Here is a 12916-nt window from a genome sequence, read left to right on the forward strand (position 1 = left end):
TCCGGGAAAGAGCGTTTCAGGGAGGAGAAGTGCAAGTGTAAAACGTCCTCCGGGGGAATAAGCTTGTCGTGCTCACGGGACAGGAAGGCCAGTGTGGCTGAAGCATCATGAGAATGAGAATCACAAAGACTCCTCAGTTAGAATTTAATCAGAGAAGCAGAAACACCACAAAATATGTGGATAAGGCATTTATTATGGAGGTTTGACCTTGCGCAATTGTGGGAACTAGAGAGTTTATGTAAGGCTGTTGCTCCTACATCTGGTGTTGGGCCTGAAGTCAGCAGAACAGGCAGTTGGGAAGGAAAGATGGACGTGAAGTGGGGGAGAGCAATAATGTATGTGACCAGCAGAAGCTGGCACCCTTAGCCATGGAGTTGCTCACGTTGGCCCAGGATTTGGAATAGCTAAAGGAGGAGATGCAGTGGGAGCTACAGTTGCTGCAGCCACGTCATCAAGGTGAGGCAGCAGATCGGCACCCAAGAGGACTTGAGCAGTAACAGCACTTAGGCTCTATACAGCCCTTCCTGGTTTAAAAAAAAAAGCTGCCATTTTTCCCTTTCTGTTTCCAAATCTGGTGCAAATGCCTCTTGTGGCCAGTGTGTCCCAGAGCTTTACAGGGAATTTTGAGAAGCTTAGTTCCAGCTTACTAGATCAACACATCTTTCACTCTTGTCGTCCATTGATATCTCTTTTAGCCATAATTGACTTCTCAATAAAGACAGTAGCAGAATATTACTTGTATCTAAAATGAAGCAAATATCTTTTATATACAACCAAAAACACTCCAACCATGTCCCCAAAAAAGGGTGTAAAATCCTTTACGCATCTTTGGATGATGTCCATTCATTGCCCAGCTAAGTCACATTCCTCCTTTGATATCTTGTAACTTAAATATTAAGATATATGATTAAATACTATTAAACACATTTTATGCTAGATGGTAGGGAAATGAGAGAGTGAAAGTAATATATGCAAATATATTCACAACAAAATAAGAAAGAAATACTCACAACTGTTACAGTCCTCATTTCTGCAACTGGTCATGTGGCGGTAGCTCATATTTATAACTTTCTTTTGCCACATAAATTCCACATTCCCTTTGCCCTCAGTTGGAGTGGTTGGTTCCCGTGGTTCTGTGCCTGGTGGGTGACTCAAAAGTTTATTTCTTCAGGGTATGCGTCATTGGCAGTCCTGCCTGTATTGGGTTGTAGTTTTCCATTTGACTTTAATCATAGGACATAGGAGTACAAGAGGCACCTCAGAGCATCTCTTCCTCCGGACACACTCCTCCTTACCCTGATTGCGTAATAATAACCCAGATCCCTCTTAATAATCAAGATCAATCACCACAGCTAGTGACCTTCTTCTTCGCCTCTTGATCACTGGCATGAGAAACTCAGTGGCTGAATGCAAGTCTCAACTTCCAGTCTAATTGACCCATTGCTGTGTCCCTAGTGGCAGCATTCCACAGTTGGTATCTAAGACCTTAAGACCAGCAGAGTCCAAAGTTACAAGAATGGAAAGCAAAAATTTCACTTGTGGATCACGTGGGATCATGAGATCAGAGGGATCAGAGGAAGGGACAGCTAGTTATAACTGGGGAGTGGGTAGGCGTCCATTCGAGAGTAGAGTGCAGGAGAGAGAAATGGAGGCAGGAGGGACACTTAGGAAGTCTATTCATTTATTTGACAAACATCTATTGAGAGCCAACAATGTGCTGGGTACTTTTGTGGACACTGGAGATAGAGGTGCACACGCAGGCAGGGTCTCCAGCCTTGCAGAAATTACATTAGAGTAGAAAGAGACAAACTACAATATAAAAGCCAAATAATAACAATAATGATATCTGACATTTATTAAGTTCCTAACAATGTGCCAGGTGCCACTCTAAGTGCCTTTGATGAATTAGCTTAATCTTCATAACAACCTTGTGAGGTAGGTATTGTTATTTTTCCCCTTTTACAAATGGGAAAGTGAGGCATAGAGATGGAAGTTAGGTAACTTTCCTGAGGTTATATAGTTAATAAGCGGTAGAACCAGGATTTGAATCTAGACAGCCTGACCCCAGAGATGAAGGTCTTAACAACAGGGCCATATTACCTTTTCACTTGCGGAATAAAGAAATTTCAGAGAACAAAAATTGCCATAAGGAAACCAAAACAGGGCAAAGGGATAGAGATTTAAAGGATGAGGTAGGGGTGGTACTACTATAATGGGATGCTTCTGGAAGACCTCACTCAGGAAGTGATATCTGAGTGATATCTGAATGACGGGGAGGATTCGGTCATCAAATGATCCCGCCAGGAGGGTCTAATGGCCTGTACTGTACCATTGAGAGTGAAGGAGAGAAAAACAACAAAAATGCAATTTGCCTGCTGGCTGGGTGTACAGGTGAAAAGGGCTGAACTGGAGATGCTTTCAAAGGAGACTTAAGCCCAAACAGCATCAGAGAGGATGTCAACACTGATCTTTTTCCAAAATAGCCCAGAAGCCTCCACCTTGCTGCATAGCTTCCCCGGACCCCTGCCTGCCACGAGTCTCCCAAGTCCCAGCCATTTCTAATGTTCATTGTCCTGACGCTCCAGTCGAGAACTTAATGATACACACAGGCGGTCTGGGCTTTGAGCAGGTAAACGTGTATTTCCTAATTCTGCCAGAGCTGGGTGCCAAGTCTCAGGGAGCAAATATGTAACCAGGTGTCTTTGGCACGGGTGAGGCATTAAAGCTTGCAGCAGAAGGCTGAGGGGCTCTCTGCTGGTCAGAAAACCAGAAGCCTCATCCAGAAGCTTGTGTGGGAGGCCAGGTCTTTGGAAGAAACTATGCCTAAGTTTCTGGCAAAGCAGATGGGAAAAAAAAATGCAAATAGAGCCCTGAATCAGGAATTTGGAGATCTGAGTATTTACAGTGTCTCTGCCGCCAGCTTACTGTGTGATTTTGGCCAAGTTGTTTTTTCTTGCTGAACTTTATTCTCCCTGTAAAAATAAGGGCACTGGAGTGAGTGAACTCTAAGGTTCCTGGCAGGTGCCTTGTTCCAGGGTTCCTGCAATCGTTACATGAGCTGAACCCCACAAAGGACAACTGCAAGGAGGGGGCAGCAATAAAAAATTGTTTTTCCACATGATTTGATATTTCAATATTTCAACCAGTGCATCTAAGTCACTATCATGGGGATAAAGCAGAAATCTGTGGGATTATTTATTTTTGTTTTGAGGTTTAATATGATTTTTCTTTAATGAGATATACACTTAGGATGCTCAGGAAGCACTGTCACCTGAGTGCTGAGTGTCTCTGAAGGTCCTGACCCAGCCTGCTCAGTCCTGCTCTGGCTCTCATTCATGTCTGGGGCTGGCAAGGGGGATCCTACCTGCCTTAGCAGATTACTGTTCTCCACAGAAGACTCATATTTTTGCCAAAAGTTTTAAAAACATGGCACTTAGCGATGATACCAGGCCATGCTATTGGGCTCGAGGAATCCCCATCAAATTTTTGCTTTTTGTTTCCCTTTGAACCCAGGTTCTGTGCTCAAGACTCAGAACCCAGCTTGAAGAATAGAATTGTAAGGTGCAGGTGCTCTGATTCCCAGGGAAGACGATAGCAGATGTTTCCGCACATCCTTCAAAGCTTGCTCCATGTGTTCTTCCAACTTATAGGCCTCTACACCATCCCTGTTGCAACTAATGTGATTCTTTAATCACAGGGGCTGATGGCCAATTGGCCACTTGGCTAATCAGCTTCAGGCTTAGCAGACTGGGGGAGGACCGGTGGGTGCAACCAGCAGGCCTATCATGAGTGCACCATTTCTCAGAGTGATGGAAATGGCTATTTCGAATTTGGATGGTGCCTCCTTGAGAGGGTGATTTGGGGAACACATTTGCTTTGGGATTAGTGAGGTATGCTGTGTGGTCGCAGCCATTTCTGTATCTAATTATGGTGTTGCTTGTCATCCTGGTATAGCAATGGCTTCCTGCTGTGTCAACTCACTTTGCAGTGTGAGCTGAAGACAGCGCCAGGGGCCTGTTGTGGCATGAATATGTCCTATAGCAGCTGGAGCTGGAGGTACATGGGTAGCGGGAGAAAACAAGGTTTGAAATGTCCAGAACCAGAAAACAGCATCTGTAACATTCTTCCCCTCATCAGAGGACGTAAATTTGTAAGTGGAGGATTGATTCATCTTGCATCGATGCCTCGTCAGCATGAAAGTTCACTTGTCAGAAATATAATTGATAATGCAGCATATACAATTATAAACACCACATACTTTTTTGGGGGGTGTCTGTTTTTGAAGGGAATTGTGGAAAATAGGGTTTATCATAATTCCCATGATTTTAGGGAGGAAATTTATAGCAGTAGCAGAGTGAGTACACCCATAACAGCTCATATGAAGCACACATGATGGCATATTTACCACATTTTGACTACAAATCGTAAACATTTACATGACATTGCCAATATTGAGTTGTAAAGCTAAAGGAATGTTTTATAAATTATTAATAAAATTGTTTTGATCTAGAGAGAAGCCTAATTATTTCCCTATTCTTTCTATAGAAAGACTACAAAATTATCACGTGGAGTGCCTATTAGAACGTGTTGCCAAAAATTTAGGACAAAAGGAGCATTGTAGAAGTGGTCAGTTAATAAAAATATTATGTTATATCTTTAATGTTTTGTTTTTCGTATGTGTCTTACTTTTTAAAAATATTTTTAATTCTGTTTTAAACCTAATTTTGCATTCTTTTTCTTAAAGAAGGCCCAAAATGCACAAGCTTCAGGTCCCATAAAGCATGGACCCATCCCACATCTCAGTTGTGGCCACTGACACCTTCCACAGTAGCCTCCAGCCCAGAGATGCTCCTGAGCAAACCCCATCAGAGGGGCAGTAGCCGCTTCCCTTCCTCTCATCCGCAGAAGTTGGGGTGCAGTCGCACTCTCAGATCTGGACTGGGGCCCAACATGACTGTGGGGTCTTCTGCCACCCCTGGAACCTCTCTGCATCCCACCCAGGTCTGGATCCTGAGTGTAGAAGTGAACCCCGAGACTTGGAAGGCAGTAGCCCCTCCCCTAGCCACTCAGGCACCCCCTACTCTACGTCTTGATCCCCCACCAGAGTGACTGTGGTCAAGGGTCAGGGTCCCCGTCCAGGCTTGATCCAGTTCAGGTCAACGCACACACCTGGGGCTTACTCTGGGTCAGGCTCTGTGGGATGTAGGAATGAGCAGGATGCAGCACTAGGAATATAGGGATGAATAAGAATGAGTAAGAATAAGGGGTCTGCCCTACTGCCAGAGGAAGACAAAAAGACCGTGATGTGCAGTGTGATGTGGGCACTCTTGGAGGTCAAACGGAGGGAAGAGGGGACAGAGGAGAAAACAAGTCCTCCTTAGTTATTCATAGTAAAGTTGATGATAACACTACACCTACCGCTAATAATAATCCTCAATGAAAAGAGCAATTGATTGTGAATTCTATGAGTGCAGAAGCCACACTGTTTGTAAACTTGTACTACTTGTATAGTAGGTATTCAACAGATTGCTTTTAAATGAGTGAAATGATAAATATTTTGAGTGCTTACTTGGTGTCAGGCCCTATGAAAAATGTTCCATTTCATTTAAACCTCACAACAATCCTATGAGAGGTGATAAGAGTATTCTGTAACACAGATGAGAACACTGAGGTGAGTATATGTTACATTGCCCGAGGTCCCACAACCGGTACAGGCAGGTCCTGAACGGTCCTCAGTTTTCTTGCCTCATTCCAAACCAGGAAAATTGCTTTCCCTACTCACTACCCATCTCTGACCGAATCTCAGACCGTTTGTTTGGGACCCAGGCTTTGGGCTAGTCCTAGAGTCTTGCTGCCTACAGAGACAGGTGCACTAGAGTGAGAACAGAACCGCCAGCTCCCAGGTGTTCGGCCATTGGCTGGGCTTGCTACCTGGCCTGCCTCATAAGCTGGCTGGATACAGTCTGCTTCTGAAATTGGGGCTCATCTGGCTGCCTACACTGAACCCACAGAGCATGGACAGGTTGTCCTGCGTAACAGGCTTAAACTCATGCCTCCTTGCCACCTGCGTGGTGGGTTTCTGATTGTGCCCTCCACCCTGCCCATCCACTGCATCTTTAGAAGTTGCTTATAGCTTGTACCCTTATAATCATCATCAGTGTTTTTGCGCCTGCCTCTTCCAACGGACTGTGAACTCCCATAGGGGCTGTGTGATATGTCTACATCTATGCCCTGTGCCCTGCATGGATTCCCATATGCCCCAATAGTGGCAATATCACTGGATGATTCCAATCTTGGTTACGGCCCTTACTGGTCATCGATCTTAGGCAAATGACTTAACTTCTGCTTCCTCAGTTTCTTCATCTGTAAAAAGGGAAGTGATAATAGTATGTACCTAGTAGGGTTGCCATGAAGATTAACTGAGCTAATAAATAGAAAGACACAAATTGGTACCTGGCACAGAGGAGCTCTGTATCAGTGTTAGTCATTATTGTTCTTAGTGACCATACAGCACCTTCTTTTCTTCCCTTTTAGGGTGTTAATAATACACAAAATGCATTTTAACACCAAATCATTGGATGTCTGGTGTTTTTCTCCGTTTCTTATGGGTAAATTTTGTTGCCTCAATTATATTTTATAAACTCCCTAACATTAGGAAATATTCATTAGAAGGCTGGTGGCTTTTAACGTGGTTTGGGTTACAGAACTTTTCAAGAATCTGATAAAAATTATGGCTGCTCCCGCCCTGAAAATGCACATGGGCCCAGAGATACGAAGTATCACCTACCAATTTGAGGATTTTCACAGACCCCCTGCCAGCAGGGCTCTCTAGTCAAGAACCTCTGGCCTGACTCTAGGTCTGGCTCTGCCAGCAGTATGCTGTGTGTTACTGGGCAAGCAAGTGTCCCACTCTTGGCTTCTGCACAATAAGAGAGACTAGGGGCCTGATGGATCTTTCTAGTAGCGACATTCCACACTTTTCATCCTCTGCTTTGCCAAGAAATAATTTCCTTCTAAATTCTGTTAGATCAGATGGGCGGGGTGGGAGGGACACAATCTGATCCCGCTGCAGCTAAAAGCTTTCTCTTCTTTCCATAGCACCTTTAAAATGTGATAGACAGAGAGAAGGCTTCATAACTCTCCAGTAAGCCAAGAGCTTGACTAAAATAATTGCAAGATGGGGTGGGAAGTGTGGCTTGCCCTCCTACCTGCTGTGGCTGGAATCAGCCTCTCTCAATCCCCATATATCAAAAGCCTAAAGGAGGGCACCCCTGTATATCACCTCGCCCCAAAACGGAGGTGGGGGTGGTCAATGGCTGTTTCGTGGTAGGGCAATCAGACCTCAGGGTTCTGTTCTCTTCATCTCCTGTCTCTTGGGCCTTCTCAGGGGTCAGCTGTCTAATAGGTCCATTACTCTGCCTCCATTTTCTAAACTGGTTGTTTAGCCTCCTCTACCTTCCAGATGTATGTTGGTACTAGGAAGAAAGTAAATAAAATAGGTGACCTTTTGTAAGTACTTGGCCTTACTTTGTTAGACTTTAAAACATCTTTCCACCCACTTTCCTCCCTCCTCCCCCAGCCTGACATTTCAAAGTAAGGACCATGAAGTGCAAAAGCCTTGTGATGGGGGAGCTCTCCAGAAACTGCAAGAAGGTCAGAGCAGCTGGGGACTCGAGGATGTTGTGTGAGATGTAGTGGTGAGCAGGGACCAGTTCTTGCAGGACCTTGAACTTCCTGTGTTGTATTTTAGTGTCCAAGGGAATTAGGAAGCCTACTGACGGGTTTCAAACAGGACTAGGGATGGGTATGGGGCTTAAGCTGAATGGCAGGCTGTAAAGTAGAATGTCTTAGAGGAGCTGGAACACGGCAGGTCACCCAGGCAAGGCTCAGGCCCCAGGTAACAGGCACTGGGTGGGGCCCAGGATACAGGAAGCAGGCAGAGGCCTGGTTTCTGGAACTGGAACACAGCTTAGCAAATAAAGCAGCAAGGGCATCCTTAGGTTGTGATTAAACTAGAGATTCTTGAAACCACACCCCTTCTCCTTCCTAGGGAGTGGGTCAGAGGTGATCTGCACCTGGGCAATGACAACTGTGTCTGCAGGTGACAATCAAGTGACAGCCGTTGGGGACTGGAGGGCTGCAGGATGGGCCATGGAGAGTTAGGGCTTGAAATCAGGGGGTATTCTGAAGGACCAGCCCTTCATCTTGTCTTTGAGGAGCTATGGAGGGGAAGGATAAGGAGGAGGAAGGAATGTTGAAGGTGGAGGGCTTGTGCATAGGTAGAGTGGCTGTTCTAAGATTACGTAAAGAGCGCTAAGGAAGAGGCCTACTTTCTTATTTTTAGTGCATTTGCATTCTGGATCTTCCTAGCTGAGAGCTCGCCAAGGTCATTACGATGGGCATTTTCTCTTTCAGTGGCCTGTTAATTTGTCCCATTATAGCTATGCCTCTCCATTCTCCAAAGGTGCTTAACAGACACCTCAAATATACCTCCTTTAAAGCTGAGCCACGGTAAATGCCCAGTGAATTATGGGGTCAGGACCCTTCTTCTCACTCTGTCTCCCAAATTTCCTCCATCTGCAGTAGTCACAGAACCCAGAACCATTATCATCTGTCTGGAATAACCCATTAGCTAAAGAGCACATTAGCATAGATGGCTTTCTCAGATGCGTATGTTTAGGAAGCAATTCCACCCAGCTCAGGGCCCTAAGGGAGCAGGAGATCAGGAGGATTCATTTTGGTGGGAGGCAGTGCGAGAGATAGGACCCCAGATTCTGATTCTTATTATGCCATTTCTCATCTATTTATTCATATAAAAAGGTTTGCCCTAATATTTCCTAAGTGCCAGATACGCCCCTGCCTTTAAGAATTCTTAAAGTCCTATAGTAATGATATGATAATCACGGGGACTTATTTCACTACCTCTATTTATTCAGTTAAAGGATTTAAGGGAGTTCAGGGGAAAATAAATTTATATTTCAGTTTGGGGTAAATCAAGGGAGTCTTCATGGAAGAGTTAGCACTTGAACTAGGTTTTGAAGAATGGAAAGGGGCTGAACAACTATTGATGTGTCATTTGGAACGTGTAACTTATTCTTTCTATGTCACAATTTCTGACCAGATCTATAAATGGAGAAGCTTGCATCTAGATGTGTAAACTGATCAACTTTTAGTGAGCACCTTTAGTGAGGCAGGAAATGAGCTAGAAAGTAGGGATAAGAAGATGGAATGAGGTGGGATCTCTTAGTAAATAACCTCCAAAGACATCACAATATGGAGTGTGAGGGCTAACCGTGAAGCCATCTGCTTACCAACTTATGGCTTTTCCAGACACACCCAAATCTCTATTTCAGGACCAAGGCCAGCACTTCCTCTTGCCTCCTCTGGGGATGTTGCTGGTCAGATTCTACCATTGCATTGTTGATATCTATGATGTGTTTGCAGCGCTCATGCCTAGTCCTGAGGTGTTTTACAGACATGATTAGCATCATCACATCTGGTAAGGGAAAAAGCAGAGACTGTGAAAGTTTCTAGCAAAAAAAAAAAAAGCATAATTATGGAAGGAATAAAAACAGGAATCATAAAAAAGATTGTGGTGAAAAAGTGATAGATGTTGTGGTCTATATGAGATGATCTGATCAGAGGGGCAGAACGGACGTCATGAAGCATATGTGAGAGGCTGTGTGCATGCAATCATCACTCTTCAGGAAAAGCAATTATAGTGACACTATTAGAACACCTAATTTGCCAAGCAATTTCTAAGTGCCCTCTATAGACATTAACATGTTTATTTCTCACAAAAATTTGGGAGATGAGGGTTACTGTTATCATTATCTCCATTTGATAGATGTGGAAAGTGAGTCACAGAGTGGTTAAGCAGCTTACCCAAGGTTACACAGTTAGAAAAAAGCATTCTCTCCACCTCCCCAACTAATAAATAGACACAATTTAACATATATTGAGTCTGTACTATGTGCCAGGCACTGTTACATCTATTCACCTGTTTCCATATAACTTCATTTCATCCCCACCACAACTCTATGAGGTGGGCTCTAATTATGGTTCTCATTGTAAGACTGAGAGAGGTTAAGTGACACATGGCCAAGGAGCCAGAGCTGAGAAGTCGGTCCAGCCTGCCTAATTCCAGAGCCTTCCTTCGCATAGAAGACCATGAAGGTAGTGCAATGTTCACGGAGAGAAGGGGACCAAACAGAGAAATACTCAAAAGGTAAAACCCCAAATGGCTTTGTGGCTGAGGGCACAGAACAGGGAGAAGCCAAGGTTTCTCTAGGATTTCTTCCAGCTTCTCCTCTATGCTTCAAAATAGGAGAGCAATGTGGGGCCATGGTGAGCTGTCTGGGGCTTTTGAAGCAAAGCCTGAATTGGCCTGGGAGTGTGAAGATTGGCTCTGGTGTGCAACCAACTGCTGATTTCAGGAAAATTATTTTTTACTTCAATAAGTCTGTTTCCTCATCTGGAAAATAGAGGAAATATGATCAGCTCTCCACTTACTTCACATCAGTGTTTTTCAGATAAAAGACTGAGTTAGGTGGAACGCTATGTCTCAATTGCTGTTGGGGAGAGCCCAAGTGTAAATGACTGACATTGCCAAATTTATTCATTCATTCATTCACTCACTCCTTCAGTTATGGGATCATAGACTCTTATAGCTAGAAGGGATTTTGGAGACTCACTCCACCAACTCCCGCAAAGCAGGAATCTCATCCAAACTGTCCCTAAGCAATCTTTTGTGCAAAAACCTCCAATGATAGCTAAATACTGACATCTCAAGGATGTTCTTCCCGTTGTTAAAAAAAAGTTGTCAGTGGAGAAAATTATCATTCTATGTAGCTGAAAGTTGCCTCTCAGTAGCTTCCTCCTACTGAGGAAGTTATTTTATTCATTTTAAAATATGGTTGTTGATGACCTGCTATCCATGTATTAGACATTGTGGAGGACCCAAGAGAAACAGCTATTGACCTTACCCTTGAGGACCCTTCTAAGGTGGTTGAGGATATAAGATGAACATTCCTAAAGATCTACACAGCAAATGAAAAAAAGAAGAGTTATTAGAAGGCTGAGCCCTATAGCATCCACCTGGAAGGCATAGAGATTAAGTACCAGGGGGACTCAAGGAGAAAGAGAAGCCAGTGTGGACTGAGCAGGCAAGAAGACCTGCTGGGAGTGGAATTTCAGGTGAACCTTAACAGCTGAGTGAGATTTGAACAGGCAGAGGACAGGAGAGAGCACCCTGGGGAAAACAGTAGGAGCAAAGTGCAGGGACAACAGTGCAGAGAGGCTGTAGTTTGCTCTTCAGAATTATCCCTACTGTGTCAGCAGGTGAAAGATCAGACCCAAAGTTTTCTCCAGATTTAAAGTGAGAGAGAAAGCTGGACAGACTAGATTGTGAGGAGTGTACAATGGCAGCTCCAGGGACTTTGGGATTTGGTGGAATGTAATGTGTCCAGTGGTTAAAATCTGGAAACTAAGAGTTATACTGGCTGGGGTGAATCTCTGCTATACCTCTTATAGTCTGTGGCTCAGTGCAACTTCTTTAATATCTCTAAGCCTCAGTTTTTGCATCTATAAAATTGAGTTAATAATGGCACCCAACTCACAGGATTGTTGTGAGGATAAGATGAGGCACATATACTGGTAAAATGCTTAGCATAGGTCCAGGTGCATATTGAGCAGTTAGTGAATGTGAGCTGCTATTGTTATTGATGCTTTTGTTGTTTTGTCTATAGTCTTGGAAATGTGGAACCACTAATAAGCTTCAGGTTAGCATATTTTTCTTCCTGGGCAAAGCCATTTATCTTGCTAAGATCCAAACTAGCAGTCAGGCTATTCTCTTTTGATTGTTCCAGATTCTTTTCTGGCAGGAGTTAGTACAGACCCCAAAATGGGCAAGAAATCTCTTAGCTAAAGGAAAGAGAGAAAAACCAGCAGACAAAAGGGAGAAATGCAGGCATTAATCTCAGCTCTGCCACTGATCTTCGGTGAGCCCCCTATCCTTTGTTGTCCCATTTTCCTCATCTGTCAAGTGGGGGTGTTTGTCCTGGCAGTTGCTAAGGTCTAACTTCTCCTGCACTTCTGTGGGCATATCTCAGCCTGGATATGTAGTCTGTAAATAATTGTGGCTTGTCTCTATATGAAGAATAATCATTATTCAAATTAACTCTTGTGTTTGTCTAGTACTTTTACACTTCATGAAGCTTCTACACCTATCACCTCACCTGCGTCTCTTGACAGCCCTCTGAGATAACCAGGGAAACTGCTCTCATTTTCCTTTGACAGATGGGGAACCTGAGGTCTAGAGCAGAGAAGAGACTTGTCAATGGACCCAGAGCCACCGAATCTCTGGATTTGGGCTTCCCAGCTCTGGGCTGATTTCATCCCAGGGAATCTTTTAAATAACATGTAATTTTGTAATTGAAAGTTGTTTTTCTTTTTCCATATGAAACAACCTATTTAATTTCTCCTCCAACAGCAATCTTTGTTCCTAATTCCTCTAAACCTTTTTCATGCAGTTGCCAAAATTTTAGGTTGCTTGCGGTACAAATATTAATTTGACTAATGAGGCTCGAAAACTATCTGATCACATTTTCCAGTTTTTACTGCAATATCAAAATTAAAGAAACATACAAATATTGGCATAACAAAGCAGTATCAGACATTTCTTCCTGAAGAAAATCTTGATAAAGTCTGAGACCTCCAGGTGGGTGAGAAGGTTAGATAGGTATGTACACTCATCTAAGCTGGTTAAGTTAAACTTGAAAACATACTTGAATATTTGAAATATCGATACTTGAGAAAATAGGGCTTAAAAGTATGAAGACTGGGGAACAAGGACTAGGTTTTGAGTTGTGTCTCTGTCACTTACCAAGTGCGCGATATGGGACATGTCATTTAACCT

Source organism: Diceros bicornis, chromosome 25, assembly GCF_020826845.1.
Source record: "Diceros bicornis minor isolate mBicDic1 chromosome 25, mDicBic1.mat.cur, whole genome shotgun sequence".
NCBI classification, from domain to species: domain Eukaryota; kingdom Metazoa; phylum Chordata; class Mammalia; order Perissodactyla; family Rhinocerotidae; genus Diceros; species Diceros bicornis.